The sequence below is a fragment of the Diplotaxodon limnothrissa genome, linkage group LG3 (genome assembly GCF_057381915.1).
Source record: "Diplotaxodon limnothrissa isolate DT_005_m linkage group LG3, D_limnothrissa_male_GT1.1, whole genome shotgun sequence".
In the NCBI taxonomy this organism is placed as follows: Eukaryota; Metazoa; Chordata; class Actinopteri; order Cichliformes; family Cichlidae; genus Diplotaxodon; species Diplotaxodon limnothrissa.
In genome coordinates, this window is record NC_140598.1 from 68,299,561 (window position 1) to 68,314,376 (window position 14,816).

The window sequence follows — 14,816 nt, forward strand, 5'->3', positions numbered from 1 at the left end:
ACATTAACGACATTGCTTTTGGCTCTTTTCCAATGTCTTGTGCTGCTAGCTGATGCCACCTACACCACACCAGGGCCTGAGTGACCGGCTGGGGCCACTTACACCACATCAGGGCCTGTGGCTGCTGGCTGAGGCCACCTACACCACACCAGGGCCTTAGTTGCTATTGAGGCCAATTACACCACACCAGGGTCTGTGGCTCTTGCTCAGGCCACTTACACCACACCAGGGCCTGTGGCACTGGCTGAGGCCACTTACACCACACCAGGGCCTGTGGCTGCTGGCTGAGGCCACCTACACCACACCAGGGCCTGTGGCTCTTGCTCAGGCCACTTACACCACACCAGGGCCTGTGGCTCTTGCTCAGGCCACTTACACCACACCAGGGCCTGTGGCTCTTGCTCAGGCCACTTACACCACACCAGGGCCTGTGGCTCTTGCTCAGGCCACTCATATCACGCCAGGCCCTGTGCTTCTGGCCGAGGCCATCTTCACCAAACCAGGCCCTGTGCTGCTTGCTGTGGCCATGTACAACACACCAGGCCCTGTGCTGGTTCCAGAGGCCATCTTCAACAATCCAGGGCCTGTGCTGTTGGATAAATGCCAAACTGAGCCTTTGGGTTAGGGTATTATGCAAACATGCAGGTATGGTTATAGGATTGTCTTCGTAACTTCAGGTACTTGCCACCTAATCACTTGAATCCATAAATTGAGACATTGTGCTGGGGCCAGCAGCTTACGGCCATACCACCCTGAGCACGCCCGACCTCGTCTGATCTCGGAAGCTAAGCAGGGCTGGGCTTGGTTAGTACTTGGATGGGAGACTGCCTGGGAATACCTGGTGCTGTAAGCCTTTCATTTTCATGTCATTGAACCGCTTTTGATCCAGAGAAGGGGTGTATTAAAAGACCAAAAGCATCTGCCCATTAATGAGGGCACATTAACGACATTGCTTTTGGCTCTTTTCCAATGTCTTGTGCTGCTAGCTGATGCAACCTACACCACACAAGGGCCTGAGTGACCGGCTGGGGCCACTTACACCACATCAGGGCCTGTGGCTCTGGCTGAGGCCACTTACACCACACCAGGGCCTGTGGCTGCTGGCTGAGGCCAGTTACACCACACCAGAGCCTGTGGCTGCTGGCTGAAGCCACTTACACCACACCAGGGCCTTAGTTGCTATTGAGGCCACTTACACCACACCAGGGCCTGTGGCTGCTGGCTGAGGCCACCTACACCACACCAGGGCCTGTGGCTGCTGGCTGAGGCGACTTACACCACACCAGGGCCCTTTTGCTGCTGGCTGAGGCCACTTACACCACACCAGTGCCTGTGGCTTCTGGCTGAGGCGACTTACACCACACCAGGGCCTGTGGCACTTGCTCAGGCCACTTACACCACACCAGGGCCTGTGGCTCTTGCTCAGGCCACTTACACCACACCAGGGCCTGTGGCACTGGCTGAGGCCACTTAGACCACACCAGGGCCTGTGGCTGCTGGCTGAGGCCACTTACAACACACCAGGGCCTGTGGCTGCTGGCTGAGGCCACTTACACCAAACCAGGGCCTGTGGCTCTTGCTCAGGCCACTTACACCACACCAGGGCCTGTGGCTGCTGGCTGAGGCCACTTACAACACACCAGGGCCTGTGGCTGCTGGCTGAGGCCACTTACACCAAACCAGGGCCTGTGGCTCTTGCTCAGGCCACTTACACCACACCAGGGCCTGTGGCTGCTGGCTGAGGCCACCTACACCACACCAGGGCCTGTGGCTGCTGGCTGAGGCCACTTACACCACACCAGGGCCTGTGGCTCTTGCTCAGGCCACTCACATCACACCAGGCCCTGTGCTTCTGGCCGAGGCCATCTTCACCAAACCAGGCCCTGTGCTGCTTGCTGTGGCCATGTACAACACACCAGGCCCTGTGCTGGTTCCTGAGGCCATCTTCAACAATCCAGGGCCTGTGCTGTTGGATAAATGCCAAACTGAGCCTTTGGGTTAGGGTATTATGCAAACATGCAGGTATGGTTATAGGATTGTCTTCGTAACTTCAGGTACTTGCCACCTAATCACTTGAATCCATAAATTGAGACATTGTGCTGGGGCCAGCAGCTTACGGCCATACCACCCTGAGCACGCCCGACCTCGTCTGATCTCGGAAGCTAAGCAGGGCTGGGCTTGGTTAGTACTTGGATGGGAGACTGCCTGGGAATACCTGGTGCTGTAAGCCTTTCATTTTCATGTCATTGAACCGCTTTTGATCCAGAGAAGGGGTGTATTAAAAGACCAAAAGCAGCTGCCCATTAATGAGGGCACATTAACGACACTGCTTTTGGCTCTTTTCCAATGTCTTGTGCTGCTAGCTGATGCCACCTACACCACACCAGGGCCTGAGTGACCGGCTGGGGCCACTTACACCACATCAGGGCCTGTGGCTCTGGCTGAGGCCACTTACACCACACCAGGGCCTGTGGCTGCTGGCTGAGGCCACCTACACCACACCAGGGCCTTAGTTGCTATTGAGGCCAATTACACCACACCAGGGTCTGTGGCTCTTGCTCAGGCCACTTACACCACACCAGGGCCTGTGGCACTGGCTGAGGCCACTTACACCACACCAGGGCCTGTGGCTGCTGGCTGAGGCCACCTACACCACACCAGGGCCTGTGGCTGCTGGCTGAGGCCACTTACACCACACAAGGGCCTGTGGCTGCTGGCTGAGGCCACCTACACCACACCAGGGCCTGTGGCTGCTGGCTGAGGCCACTTACACCACACCAGGGCCTGTGGCTCTTGCTCAGGCCACTCACATCACACCAGGCCCTGCGCTTCTGGCCGAGGCCATCTTCACCAAACCAGGCCCTGTGGCTCTTGCTCAGGCCACTTACACCACACCAGGGCCTTATTTGCTATTGAGGCCAATTACACCACACCAGGGTCTGTGGCTCTTGCTCAGGCCACTTACACCACACCAGGGCCTGTGGCACTGGCTGAGGCCACTTACACCACACCAGGGCCTGTGGCTGCTGGCTGAGGCCACTTACACCACACCAGGGCATTAGTTGCTATTGAGGCCAATTACACCACACCAGGGTCTGTGGCTCTTGCTCAGGCCACTTACACCACACCAGGGCCTGTGGCACTGGCTGAGGCCACTTACACCACACCAGGGCCTGTGGCTGCTGGCTGAGGCCACTTACACCACACAAGGGCCTGTGGCTGCTGGCTGAGGCCACCTACACCACACCAGGGCCTGTGGCTGCTGGCTGAGACCACTTACACCACACCAGGGCCTGTGGCTCTTGCTCAGGCCACTTACACCACACCAGGGCCTGTGGCTCTTGCTCAGGCCACTTACACCACACCAGGGCCTGTGGCTCTTGCTCAGGCCACTTACACCACACCAGGGCCTGTGGCTCTTGCTCAGGCCACTCATATCACGCCAGGCCCTGTGCTTCTGGCCGAGGCCATCTTCACCAAACCAGGCCCTGTGCTGCTTGCTGTGGCCATGTACAACACACCAGGCCCTGTGCTGGTTCCAGAGGCCATCTTCAACAATCCAGGGCCTGTGCTGTTGGATAAATGCCAAACTGAGCCTTTGGGTTAGGGTATTATGCAAACATGCAGGTATGGTTATAGGATTGTCTTCGTAACTTCAGGTACTTGCCACCTAATCACTTGAATCCATAAATTGAGACATTGTGCTGGGGCCAGCAGCTTACGGCCATACCACCCTGAGCACGCCCGACCTCGTCTGATCTCGGAAGCTAAGCAGGGCTGGGCTTGGTTAGTACTTGGATGGGAGACTGCCTGGGAATACCTGGTGCTGTAAGCCTTTCATTTTCATGTCATTGAACCGCTTTTGATCCAGAGAAGTGGTGTATTAAAAGACCAAAAGCATCTGCCCATTAATGAGGGCACATTAACGACATTGCTTTTGGCTCTTTTCCAATGTCTTGTGCTGCTAGCTGATGCAACCTACACCACACAAGGGCCTGAGTGACCGGCTGGGGCCACTTACACCACATCAGGGCCTGTGGCTCTGGCTGAGGCCACTTACACCACACCAGGGCCTGTGGCTGCTGGCTGAGGCCACTTACACCACACCAGGGCCTGTGGCTGCTGGCTGAGGCCACCTACACCACACCAGGGCATTAGTTGCTATTGAGGCCAATTACACCACACCAGGGTCTGTGGCTCTTGCTCAGGCCACTTACACCACACCAGGGCCTGTGGCACTGGCTGAGGCCACTTACACCACACCAGGGCCTGTGGCTGCTGGCTGAGGCCACTTACACCACACCAGGGCCTGTGGCTGCTGGCTGAGGCCACTTACACCACACCAGGGCCTGTGGCTGCTGGCTGAGGCCACCTACACCACACCAGGGCCTGTGGCTGTTGACTGAGGCGACTTACACCACACCAGGGCCCTTTTGCTGCTGGCTGAGGCCACTTACACCACACCAGTGCCTGTGGCTTCTGGCTGAGGCGACTTACACCACACCAGGGCCTGTGGCTGCTGGCTGAGGCCACTTACACCACACCAGGGCCTGTGGCTCTTGCTCAGGCCACTCACATCACACCAGGCCCTGCGCTTCTGGCCGAGGCCATCTTCACCAAACCAGGCCCTGTGCTGCTTGCTGTGGCCATCTTCAACAATCCAGGGCCTGTGCTGTTGGATAAATGCCAAACTGAGCCTTTGGGTTAGGGTATTATGCAAACATGCAGGTATGGTTATAGGATTGTCTTCGTAACTTCAGGTACTTGCCACCTAATCACTTGAATCCATAAATTGAGACATTGTGCTGGGGCCAGCATCTTACGGCCATACCACCCTGAGCACGCCCGACCTCGTCTGATCTCGTAAGCTAAGCAGGGCTGGGCTTGGTTAGTACTTGGATGGGAGACTGCCTGGGAATACCTGGTGCTGTAAGCCTTTCCTTTTCATGTCATTGAACCGCTTTTGATCCAGAGAAGGGGTGTATTAAAAGACCAAAAGCATCTGCCCATTAATGAGGGCACATTAACAACACTGCTTTTGGCTCTTTTCCAATGTCTTGTGCTGCTAGCTGATGCCACCTACACCACACCAGGGCCTGAGTGACCGGCTGGGGCCACTTACACCACATCAGGGCCTGTGGCTCTGGCTGAGGCCACTTACACCACACCAGGGCCTGTGGCTGCTGGCTGAGGCCAGTTACACCACACCAGAGCCTGTGGCTGCTGGCTGAAGCCACTTACACCACACCAGGGCCTTAGTTGCTATTGAGGCCACTTACACCACACCAGGGCCTGTGGCTGCTGGCTGAGGCCACCTACACCACACCAGGGCCTGTGGCTGCTGGCTGAGGCGACTTACACCACACCAGGGCCCTTTTGCTGCTGGCTGAGGCCACTTACACCACACCAGTGCCTGTGGCTTCTGGCTGAGGCGACTTACACCACACCAGGGCCTGTGGCTGCTGGCTGAGGCCACTTACACCACACCAGGGCCTGTGGCTCTTGCTCAGGCCACTCACATCACACCAGGCCCTGCGCTTCTGGCTGAGGCCATCTTCACCAAACCAGGCCCTGTGGCTCTTGCTCAGGCCACTTACACCACACCAGGGCCTGTGGCTGCTGGCTGAGGCCACCTACACCACACCAGGGCATTAGTTGCTATTGAGGCCAATTACACCACACCAGGGTCTGTGGCTCTTGCTCAGGCCACTTACACCACACCAGGGCCTGTGGCACTGGCTGAGGCCACTTACACCACACCAGGGCCTGTGGCTGCTGGCTGAGGCCACTTACACCACACCAGGGCCTGTGGCTGCTGGCTGAGGCCACTTACACCACACCAGGGCCTGTGGCTGCTGGCTGAGGCCACCTACACCACACCAGGGCCTGTGGCTGCTGACTGAGGCGACTTACACCACACCAGGGCCCTTTTGCTGCTGGCTGAGGCCACCTACACCCCACCAGGGCCTGTGGCTGCTGGCTGAGGCGACTTACACCACACCAGGGCCTGTGGCTCTTGCTCAGGCCACTCATATCACACCAGGCCCTGTGCTTCTGGCTGAGGCCACTTACACCACACCAGGGCCTGTGGCTGCTGGCTGAGGCCAGTTACACCACACCAGAGCCTGTGGCTTCTGGTTGAGGCGACTTACACCACACCAGGGCCTGTGGCTGCTGGCTGAGGCCACTTACACCACACCAGGGTCTGTGGCTCTTGCTCAGGCCACTCACATCACACCAGGCCCTGCGCTTCTGGCCGAGGCCATCTTCACCAAACCAGGCCCTGTGCTGCTTGCTGTGGCCATGTACAACACACCAGGCCCTGTGCTGGTTCCTGAGGCCATCTTCAACAATCCAGGGCCTGTGCTGTTGGATAAATGCCAAACTGAGCCTTTGGGTTAGGGTATTATGCAAACATGCAGGTATGGTTATAGGATTGTCTTCGTAACTTCAGGTATTTGCCACCTAATCACTTGAATCCATAAATTGAGACATTGTGCTGGGGCCAGCAGCTTACGGCCATACCACCCTGAGCACGCCCGACCTCGTCTGATCTCGGAAGCTAAGCAGGGCTGGGCTTGGTTAGTACTTGGATGGGAGACTGCCTGGGAATACCTGGTGCTGTAAGCCTTTCCTTTTCATGTCATTGAACCGCTTTTGATCCAGAGAAGGGGTGTATTAAAAGACCAAAAGCATCTGCCCATTAATGAGGGCACATTAACAACACTGCTTTTGGCTCTTTTCCAATGTCTTGTGCTGCTAGCTGATGCCACCTACACCACACCAGGGCCTGAGTGACCGGCTGGGGCCACTTACACCACACCAGTGCCTGTGGCTTCTGGCTGAGGCCACTTACACCACACCAGGGCCTGTGGCTGCTGGCTGAGGCCACTTACACCACACCAGGGCCTGTGGCTCTTGCTCAGGCCACTCACATCACACCAGGCCCTGCGTTTCTGGCTGAGGCCATCTTCACCAAACCAGGCCCTGTGGCTCTTGCTCAGGCCACTTACACCACACCAGGGCCATATTTGCTATTGAGGCCACTTACACCACACCAGGGCCTGTGGCTCTGGCTTAGGCCACTTACACCACACCAGGGCCTGTGGCACTTGCTCAGGCCACTTACACCACACCAGGGCCTGTGGCTCTTGCTCAGGCCACTTACACCACACCAGGGCCTGTGGCACTGGCTGAGGCGACTTACACCACACCAGGGCCTGTGGCTGCTGGCTGAGGCCACTTACACCACACCAGGGCCTGTGGCTGCTGGCTGAGGCCACCTACACCCCACCAGGGCCTGTGGCTGCTGGCTGAGGCGACTTACACCACACCAGGGCCCTTTTGCTGCTGGCTGAGGCCACTTACACCACACCAGTGCCTGTGGCTTCTGGCTGAGGCGACTTACACCACACCAGGGCCTGTGGCTGCTGGCTGAGGCGACTTACACCACACCAGTGCCTGTGGCTCTTGCTCAGGCCACTCACATCACACCAGGCCCTGCGCTTCTGGCCGAGGCCATCTTCACCAAACCAGGCCCTGTGCTGCTAGCTGATGCCACCTACACCACACCAGGGCCTGAGTGACCGGCTGGGGCCACTTACACCACATCAGGGCCTGTGGCTCTGGCTGAGGCCACTTACACCACACCAGGGCCTGTGGCTGCTGGCTGAGGCCAGTTACACCACACCAGAGCCTGTGGCTGCTGGCTGAAGCCACTTACACCACACCAGGGCCTTAGTTGCTATTGAGGCCACTTACACCACACCAGGGCCTGTGGCTGCTGGCTGAGGCCACCTACACCACACCAGGGCCTGTGGCTGCTGGCTGAGGCGACTTACACCACACCAGGGCCCTTTTGCTGCTGGCTGAGGCCACTTACACCAAACCAGGGCCTGTGGCTCTTGCTCAGGCCACTTACACCACACCAGGGCCTGTGGCTGCTGGCTGAGGCCACCTACACCACACCAGGGCCTGTGGCTGCTGGCTGAGGCCAGTTACACCACACCAGGGCCTTAGTTGCTATTGAGGCCAATTACACCACACCAGGGTCTGTGGCTCTTGCTCAGGCCACTCACATCACACCAGGCCCTGCGCTTCTGGCCGAGGCCATCTTCACCAAACCTGGCCCTCTGCTGCTAGCTGTGGCCATGTACAACACACCAGGCCCTGTGCTGGTTCCTGAGGCCATCTTCAACAATCCAGGGCCTGTGCTGTTGGATAAATGCCAAACTAAGCCTTTGGGTTAGGGTATTATGCAAACATGCAGGTATGGTTATAGGATTGTCTTCGTAACTTCAGGTACTTGCCACCTAATCACTTGAATCCATAAATTGAGACATTGTGCTGGGGCCAGCAGCTTACGGCCATACCACCCTGAGCACGCCCGACCTCGTCTGATCTCGGAAGCTAAGCAGGGCTGGGCTTGGTTAGTACTCGGATGGGAGACTGCCTTGGAATACCTGGTGCTGTAAGCCTTTCATTTTCATGTCATTGAACCGCTTTTGATCCAGAGAAGGGGTGTATTAAAAGACCAAAAGCAGCTGCCCATTAATGAGGGCACATTAACGACATTGCTTTTGGCTCTTTTCCAATGTCTTGTGCTGCTAGCTGATGCCACCTACACCACACCAGGGCCTGAGTGACCGGCTGGGGCCACTTACACCACATCAGGGCCTGTGGCTCTGGCTGAGGCCACTTACACCACACCAGGGCCTGTGGCTGCTGGCTGAGGCCACCTACACCACACCAGGGCCTTAGTTGCTATTGAGGCCAATTACACCACACCAGGGCCTGTGGCACTTGCTCAGGCCACTTACACCACACCAGGGCCTGTGGCTTCTGGCTGAGGCCACCTACACCACACCAGGGCCTGTGGCTGCTGGCTGAGGCCACTTACAACACACCAGGGCCTGTGGCTCTTGCTCAGGCCACTTACACCACACCAGGGCCTGTGGCTCTTGCTCAGGCCACTTACACCACATCAGGGCCTGTGGCTCTGGCTGAGGCCACTTACACCACACCAGGGCCTGTGGCTGCTGGCTGAGGCCACTTACACCACACCAGGGCCTGTGGCTGCTGGCTGAGGCCACCTACACCACACCAGGGCATTAGTTGCTATTGAGGCCAATTACACCACACCAGGGTCTGTGGCTCTTGCTCAGGCCACTTACACCACACCAGGGCCTGTGGCACTGGCTGAGGCCACTTACACCACACCAGGGCCTGTGGCTGCTGGCTGAGGCCACTTACACCACACCAGGGCCTGTGGCTGCTGGCTGAGGCCACGTACACCACACCAGGGCCTGTGGCTGCTGGCTGAGGCCACCTACACCACACCAGGGCCTGTGGCTGCTGACTGAGGCGACTTACACCACACCAGGGCCCTTTTGCTGCTGGCTGAGGCCACTTACACCACACCAGTGCCTGTGGCTTCTGGCTGAGGCGACTTACACCACACCAGGGCCTGTGGCTGCTGGCTGAGGCCACTTACACCACACCAGGGCCTGTGGCTCTTGCTCAGGCCACTCACATCACACCAGGCCCTGCGCTTCTGGCCGAGGCCATCTTCACCAAACCAGGCCCTGTGCTGCTTGCTGTGGCCATGTACAACACACCAGGCCCTGTGCTGGTTCCTGAGGCCATCTTCAACAATCCAGGGCCTGTGCTGTTGGATAAATGCCAAACTGAGCCTTTGGGTTAGGGTATTATGCAAACATGCAGGTATGGTTATAGGATTGTCTTCGTAACTTCAGGTACTTGCCACCTAATCACTTGAATCCATAAATTGAGACATTGTGCTGGGGCCAGCAGCTTACGGCCATACCACCCTGAGCACGCCCGACCTCGTCTGATCTCGGAAGCTAAGCAGGGCTGGGCTTGGTTAGTACTTGGATGGGAGACTGCCTGGGAATACCTGGTGCTGTAAGCCTTTCCTTTTCATGTCATTGAACCGCTTTTGATCCAGAGAAGGGGTGTATTAAAAGACCAAAAGCATCTGCCCATTAATGAGGGCACATTAACAACACTGCTTTTGGCTCTTTTCCAATGTCTTGTGCTGCTAGCTGATGCCACCTACACCACACCAGGGCCTGAGTGACCGGCTGGGGCCACTTACACCACATCAGGGCCTGTGGCTCTGGCTGAGGCCACTTACACCACACCAGGGCCTGTGGCTGCTGGCTGAGGCCAGTTACACCACACCAGAGCCTGTGGCTGCTGGCTGAAGCCACTTACACCACACCAGGGCCTGTGGCTTCTGGCTGAGGCGACTTACACCACACCAGGGCCTGTGGCTGCTGGCTGAGGCCACTTACACCACACCAGGGCCTGTGGCTCTTGCTCAGGCCACTCACATCACACCAGGCCCTGCGCTTCTGGCTGAGGCCATCTTCACCAAACCAGGCCCTGTGGCTCTTGCTCAGGCCACTTACACCACACCAGGGCCTTATTTGCTATTGAGGCCACTTACACCACACCAGGGCCTGTGGCTCTGGCTTAGGCCACTTACACCACACCAGGGCCTGTGGCACTTGCTCAGGCCACTTACACCACACCAGGGCCTGTGGCTCTTGCTCAGGCCACTTACACCACACCAGGGCCTGTGGCACTGGCTGAGGCCACTTAGACCACACCAGGGCCTGTGGCTGCTGGCTGAGGCCACTTACAACACACCAGGGCCTGTGGCTGCTGGCTGAGGCCACTTACACCAAACCAGGGCCTGTGGCTCTTGCTCAGGCCACTTACACCACACCAGGGCCTGTGGCTGCTGGCTGAGGCCACCTACACCACACCAGGGCCTGTGGCTGCTGGCTGAGGCCAGTTACACCACACCAGGGCCTTAGTTGCTATTGAGGCCAATTACACCACACCAGGGTCTGTGGCTCTTGCTCAGGCCACTCACATCACACCAGGCCCTGCGCTTCTGGCCGAGGCCATCTTCACCAAACCTGGCCCTCTGCTGCTAGCTGTGGCCATGTACAACACACCAGGCCCTGTGCTGGTTCCTGAGGCCATCTTCAACAATCCAGGGCCTGTGCTGTTGGATAAATGCCAAACTAAGCCTTTGGGTTAGGGTATTATGCAAACATGCAGGTATGGTTATAGGATTGTCTTCGTAACTTCAGGTACTTGCCACCTAATCACTTGAATCCATAAATTGAGACATTGTGCTGGGGCCAGCAGCTTACGGCCATACCACCCTGAGCACGCCCGACCTCGTCTGATCTCGGAAGCTAAGCAGGGCTGGGCTTGGTTAGTACTCGGATGGGAGACTGCCTTGGAATACCTGGTGCTGTAAGCCTTTCATTTTCATGTCATTGAACCGCTTTTGATCCAGAGAAGGGGTGTATTAAAAGACCAAAAGCAGCTGCCCATTAATGAGGGCACATTAACGACATTGCTTTTGGCTCTTTTCCAATGTCTTGTGCTGCTAGCTGATGCCACCTACACCACACCAGGGCCTGAGTGACCGGCTGGGGCCACTTACACCACATCAGGGCCTGTGGCTCTGGCTGAGGCCACTTACACCACACCAGGGCCTGTGGCTGCTGGCTGAGGCCACCTACACCACACCAGGGCCTTAGTTGCTATTGAGGCCAATTACACCACACCAGGGTCTGTGGCTCTTGCTCAGGCCACTTACACCACACCAGGGCCTGTGGCACTGGCTGAGGCCACTTACACCACACCAGGGCCTGTGGCTGCTGGCTGAGGCCACTTACACCACACAAGGGCCTGTGGCTGCTGGCTGAGGCCACCTACACCACACCAGGGCCTGTGGCTGCTGGCTGAGGCCACTTACAACACACCAGGGCCTGTGGCTCTTGCTCAGGCCACTCATATCACACCAGGCCCTGTGCTTCTGGCCGAGGCCATCTTCACCAAACCAGGCCCTGTGCTGCTTGCTGTGGCCATGTACAACACACCAGGCCCTGTGCTGGTTCCTGAGGCCATCTTCAACAATCCAGGGCCTGTGCTGTTGGATAAATGCCAAACTGAGCCTTTGGGTTAGGGTATTATGCAAACATGCAGGTATGGTTATAGGATTGTCTTCGTAACTTCAGGTACTTTCCACCTCATCACTTGAATCCATAAATTGAGACATTGTGCTGGGGCCAGCAGCTTACGGCCAGCAGCTTACGGCCATACCACCCTGAGCACGCCCGACCTCGTCTGATCTCGGAAGCTAAGCAGGGCTGGGCTTGGTTAGTACTTGGATGGGAGACTGCCTGGGAATACCTGGTTCTGTAAGCCTTTCATTTTCATGTCATTGAACCGCTTTTGATCCAGAGAAGGGGTGTATTAAAAGACCAAAAGCATCTGCCCATTAATGAGGGCACATTAACGACATTGCTTTTGGCTCTTTTCCAATGTCTTGTGCTGCTAGCTGATGCAACCTACACCACACAAGGGCCTGAGTGACCGGCTGGGGCCACTTACACCACATCAGGGCCTGTGGCTCTGGCTGAGGCCACTTACACCACACCAGGGCCTGTGGCTGCTGGCTGAGGCCACTTACACCACACCAGGGCCTGTGGCTGCTGGCTGAGGCCACCTACACCACACCAGGGCATTAGTTGCTATTGAGGCCAATTACACCACACCAGGGTCTGTGGCTCTTGCTCAGGCCACTTACACCACACCAGGGCCTGTGGCACTGGCTGAGGCCACTTACACCACACCAGGGCCTGTGGCTGCTGGCTGAGGCCACTTACACCACACCAGGGCCTGTGGCTGCTGGCTGAGGCCACTTACACCACACCAGGGCCTGTGGCTCTTGCTCAGGCCACTTACACCACACCAGGGCCTGTGGCACTGGCTGAGGCCACTTAGACCACACCAGGGCCTGTGGCTGCTGGCTGAGGCCACTTACAACACACCAGGGCCTGTGGCTGCTGGCTGAGGCCACTTACACCAAACCAGGGCCTGTGGCTGCTTGCTGAGGCCATCTTCACCAAACCAGGCCCTGTGCTGCTTGCTGTGGCCATGTAAAACACACCAGGTCCTGTGCTGGTTCTTGAGGCCATCTTCAACAATCCAGGGCCTGTGCTGTTGGATAAATGCCAAACTGAGCCTTTGGGTTAGGGTATTATGCAAACATGCAGGTATGGTTATAGGATTGTCTTCGTAACTTCAGGTACTTGCCACCTAATCACTTGAATCCATAAATTGAGACATTGTGCTGGGGCCAGCAGCTTACGGCCATACCACCCTGAGCACGCCCGACCTCGTCTGATCTCGGAAGCTAAGCAGGGCTGGGCTTGGTTAGTACTTGGATGGGAGACTGCCTGGGAATACCTGGTGCTGTAAGCCTTTGATTTTCATGTCATTGAACCGCTTTTGATCCAGAGAAGGGGTGTATTAAAAGACCAAAAGCAGCTCCCCATTAATGAGGGCACATTAACGACATTGCTTTTGGCTGTTTTCCAATGTCTTGTGCTGCTAGCTGATGCCACCTACACCACACCAGGGCCTGAGTGACCGGCTGGGGCCACTTACACCACATCAGGGCCTGTGGCTGCTGGCTGAGGCCACTTACACCACACCAGGGCCTGTGGCTGCTGGCTGAGGCCACCTACACCACACCAGGGCCTTAGTTGCTATTGAGGCCAATTACACCACACCAGGGTCTGTGGCTCTTGCTCAGGCCACTCATATCACACCAGGCCCTGTGCTTCTGGCCGAGGCCATCTTCACCAAACCAGGCCCTGTGCTGCTTGCTGTGGCCATGTACAATACACCAGGCCCTGTGCTGGTTCCTGAGGCCATCTTCAACAATCCAGGGCCTGTGCTGTTGGATAAATGCCAAACTGAGCCTTTGGGTTAGGGTATTATGCAAACATGCAGGTATGGTTATAGGATTGTCTTCGTAACTTCAGGTACTTGCCACCTAATCACTTGAATCCATAAATTGAGACATTGTGCTGGCGCCAGCAGCTTACGGCCAGCAGCTTACGGCCATACCACCCTGAGCACGCGCGACCTCGTCTGATCTCGGAAGCTAAGCAGGGCTGGGCTTGGTTAGTACTTGGATGGGAGACTGCCTGGGAATACCTGGTGCTGTAAGCCTTTCATTTTCATGTCATTGAACCGCTTTTGATCCAGAGAAGGGGTGTATTAAAAGACCAAAAGCATCTGCCCATTAATGAGGGCTTATTAACGACATTGCTTTTGGCTCTTTTCCAATGTCTTGTGCTGCTAGCTGATGCAACCTACACCACACAAGGGCCTGAGTGACCGGCTGGGGCCACTTACACCACATCAGGGCCTGTGGCTCTGGCTGAGGCCACTTACACCACACCAGGGCCTGTGGCTGCTGGCTGAGGCCACTTACACCACACCAGGGCCTGTGGCTGCTGGCTGAGGCCACCTACACCACACCAGGGCATTAGTTGCTATTGAGGCCAATTACACCACACCAGGGTCTGTGGCTCTTGCTCAGGCCACTTACACCACACCAGGGCCTGTGGCACTGGCTGAGGCCACTTACACCACATCAGGGCCTGTGGCTGCTGGCTGAGGCCACTTACACCACACCAGGGCCTGTGGCTGCTGGCTGAGGCCACTTACACCACACCAGGACCTGTGGCTGCTGGCTGAGGCCACCTACACCACACCAGGGCCTGTGGCTGCTGACTGAGGCGACTTACACCACACCAGGGCCCTTTTGCTGCTGGCTGAGGCCACTTACACCACACCAGTGCCTGTGGCTTCTGGCTGAGGCGACTTACACCACACCAGGGCCTGTGGCTGCTGGCTGAGGCCACTTACACCACACCAGGGCCTGTGGCTCTTGCTCAGGCCACTCACATCAC

At 57.2% G+C, this 14,816-nt stretch overlaps 6 non-coding genes and 5 pseudogenes across 6 annotated transcripts; all 11 read left to right on the forward strand.

The window, feature by feature from the left end:
• The first annotated feature begins 734 nt into the window (after positions 1-734).
• Positions 735-853, forward strand: LOC146637062 (5S ribosomal RNA). The gene has a single exon (XR_014905719.1). It is a non-coding gene; the product is annotated as a 5S ribosomal RNA (ribosomal RNA).
• Positions 854-2,111: 1,258 nt separating this feature from the next.
• On the forward strand, positions 2,112-2,230 carry LOC146637063 (5S ribosomal RNA). The gene has a single exon (XR_014905720.1). It is a non-coding gene; the product is annotated as a 5S ribosomal RNA (ribosomal RNA).
• Positions 2,231-3,716: 1,486 nt separating this feature from the next.
• Positions 3,717-3,835, forward strand: LOC146637064 (5S ribosomal RNA). The gene has a single exon (XR_014905721.1). It is a non-coding gene; the product is annotated as a 5S ribosomal RNA (ribosomal RNA).
• Positions 3,836-4,817: 982 nt separating this feature from the next.
• On the forward strand, positions 4,818-4,936 carry LOC146637065 (5S ribosomal RNA; annotated as a pseudogene).
• A 1,575-nt stretch (positions 4,937-6,511) lies between these two features.
• LOC146637066 (5S ribosomal RNA) lies at positions 6,512-6,630 on the forward strand. The gene has a single exon (XR_014905722.1). It is a non-coding gene; the product is annotated as a 5S ribosomal RNA (ribosomal RNA).
• A 1,728-nt stretch (positions 6,631-8,358) lies between these two features.
• LOC146637067 (5S ribosomal RNA) lies at positions 8,359-8,477 on the forward strand (annotated as a pseudogene).
• Positions 8,478-9,812: 1,335 nt separating this feature from the next.
• Positions 9,813-9,931, forward strand: LOC146637068 (5S ribosomal RNA). Its single transcript, XR_014905723.1, has one exon. It is a non-coding gene; the product is annotated as a 5S ribosomal RNA (ribosomal RNA).
• A 1,252-nt stretch (positions 9,932-11,183) lies between these two features.
• LOC146637069 (5S ribosomal RNA) lies at positions 11,184-11,302 on the forward strand (annotated as a pseudogene).
• An 834-nt stretch (positions 11,303-12,136) lies between these two features.
• On the forward strand, positions 12,137-12,255 carry LOC146637070 (5S ribosomal RNA; annotated as a pseudogene).
• Positions 12,256-13,195: 940 nt separating this feature from the next.
• Positions 13,196-13,314, forward strand: LOC146637071 (5S ribosomal RNA). The gene has a single exon (XR_014905724.1). It is a non-coding gene; the product is annotated as a 5S ribosomal RNA (ribosomal RNA).
• Positions 13,315-13,951: 637 nt separating this feature from the next.
• LOC146637072 (5S ribosomal RNA) lies at positions 13,952-14,070 on the forward strand (annotated as a pseudogene).
• Positions 14,071-14,816: the final 746 nt, after the last annotated feature.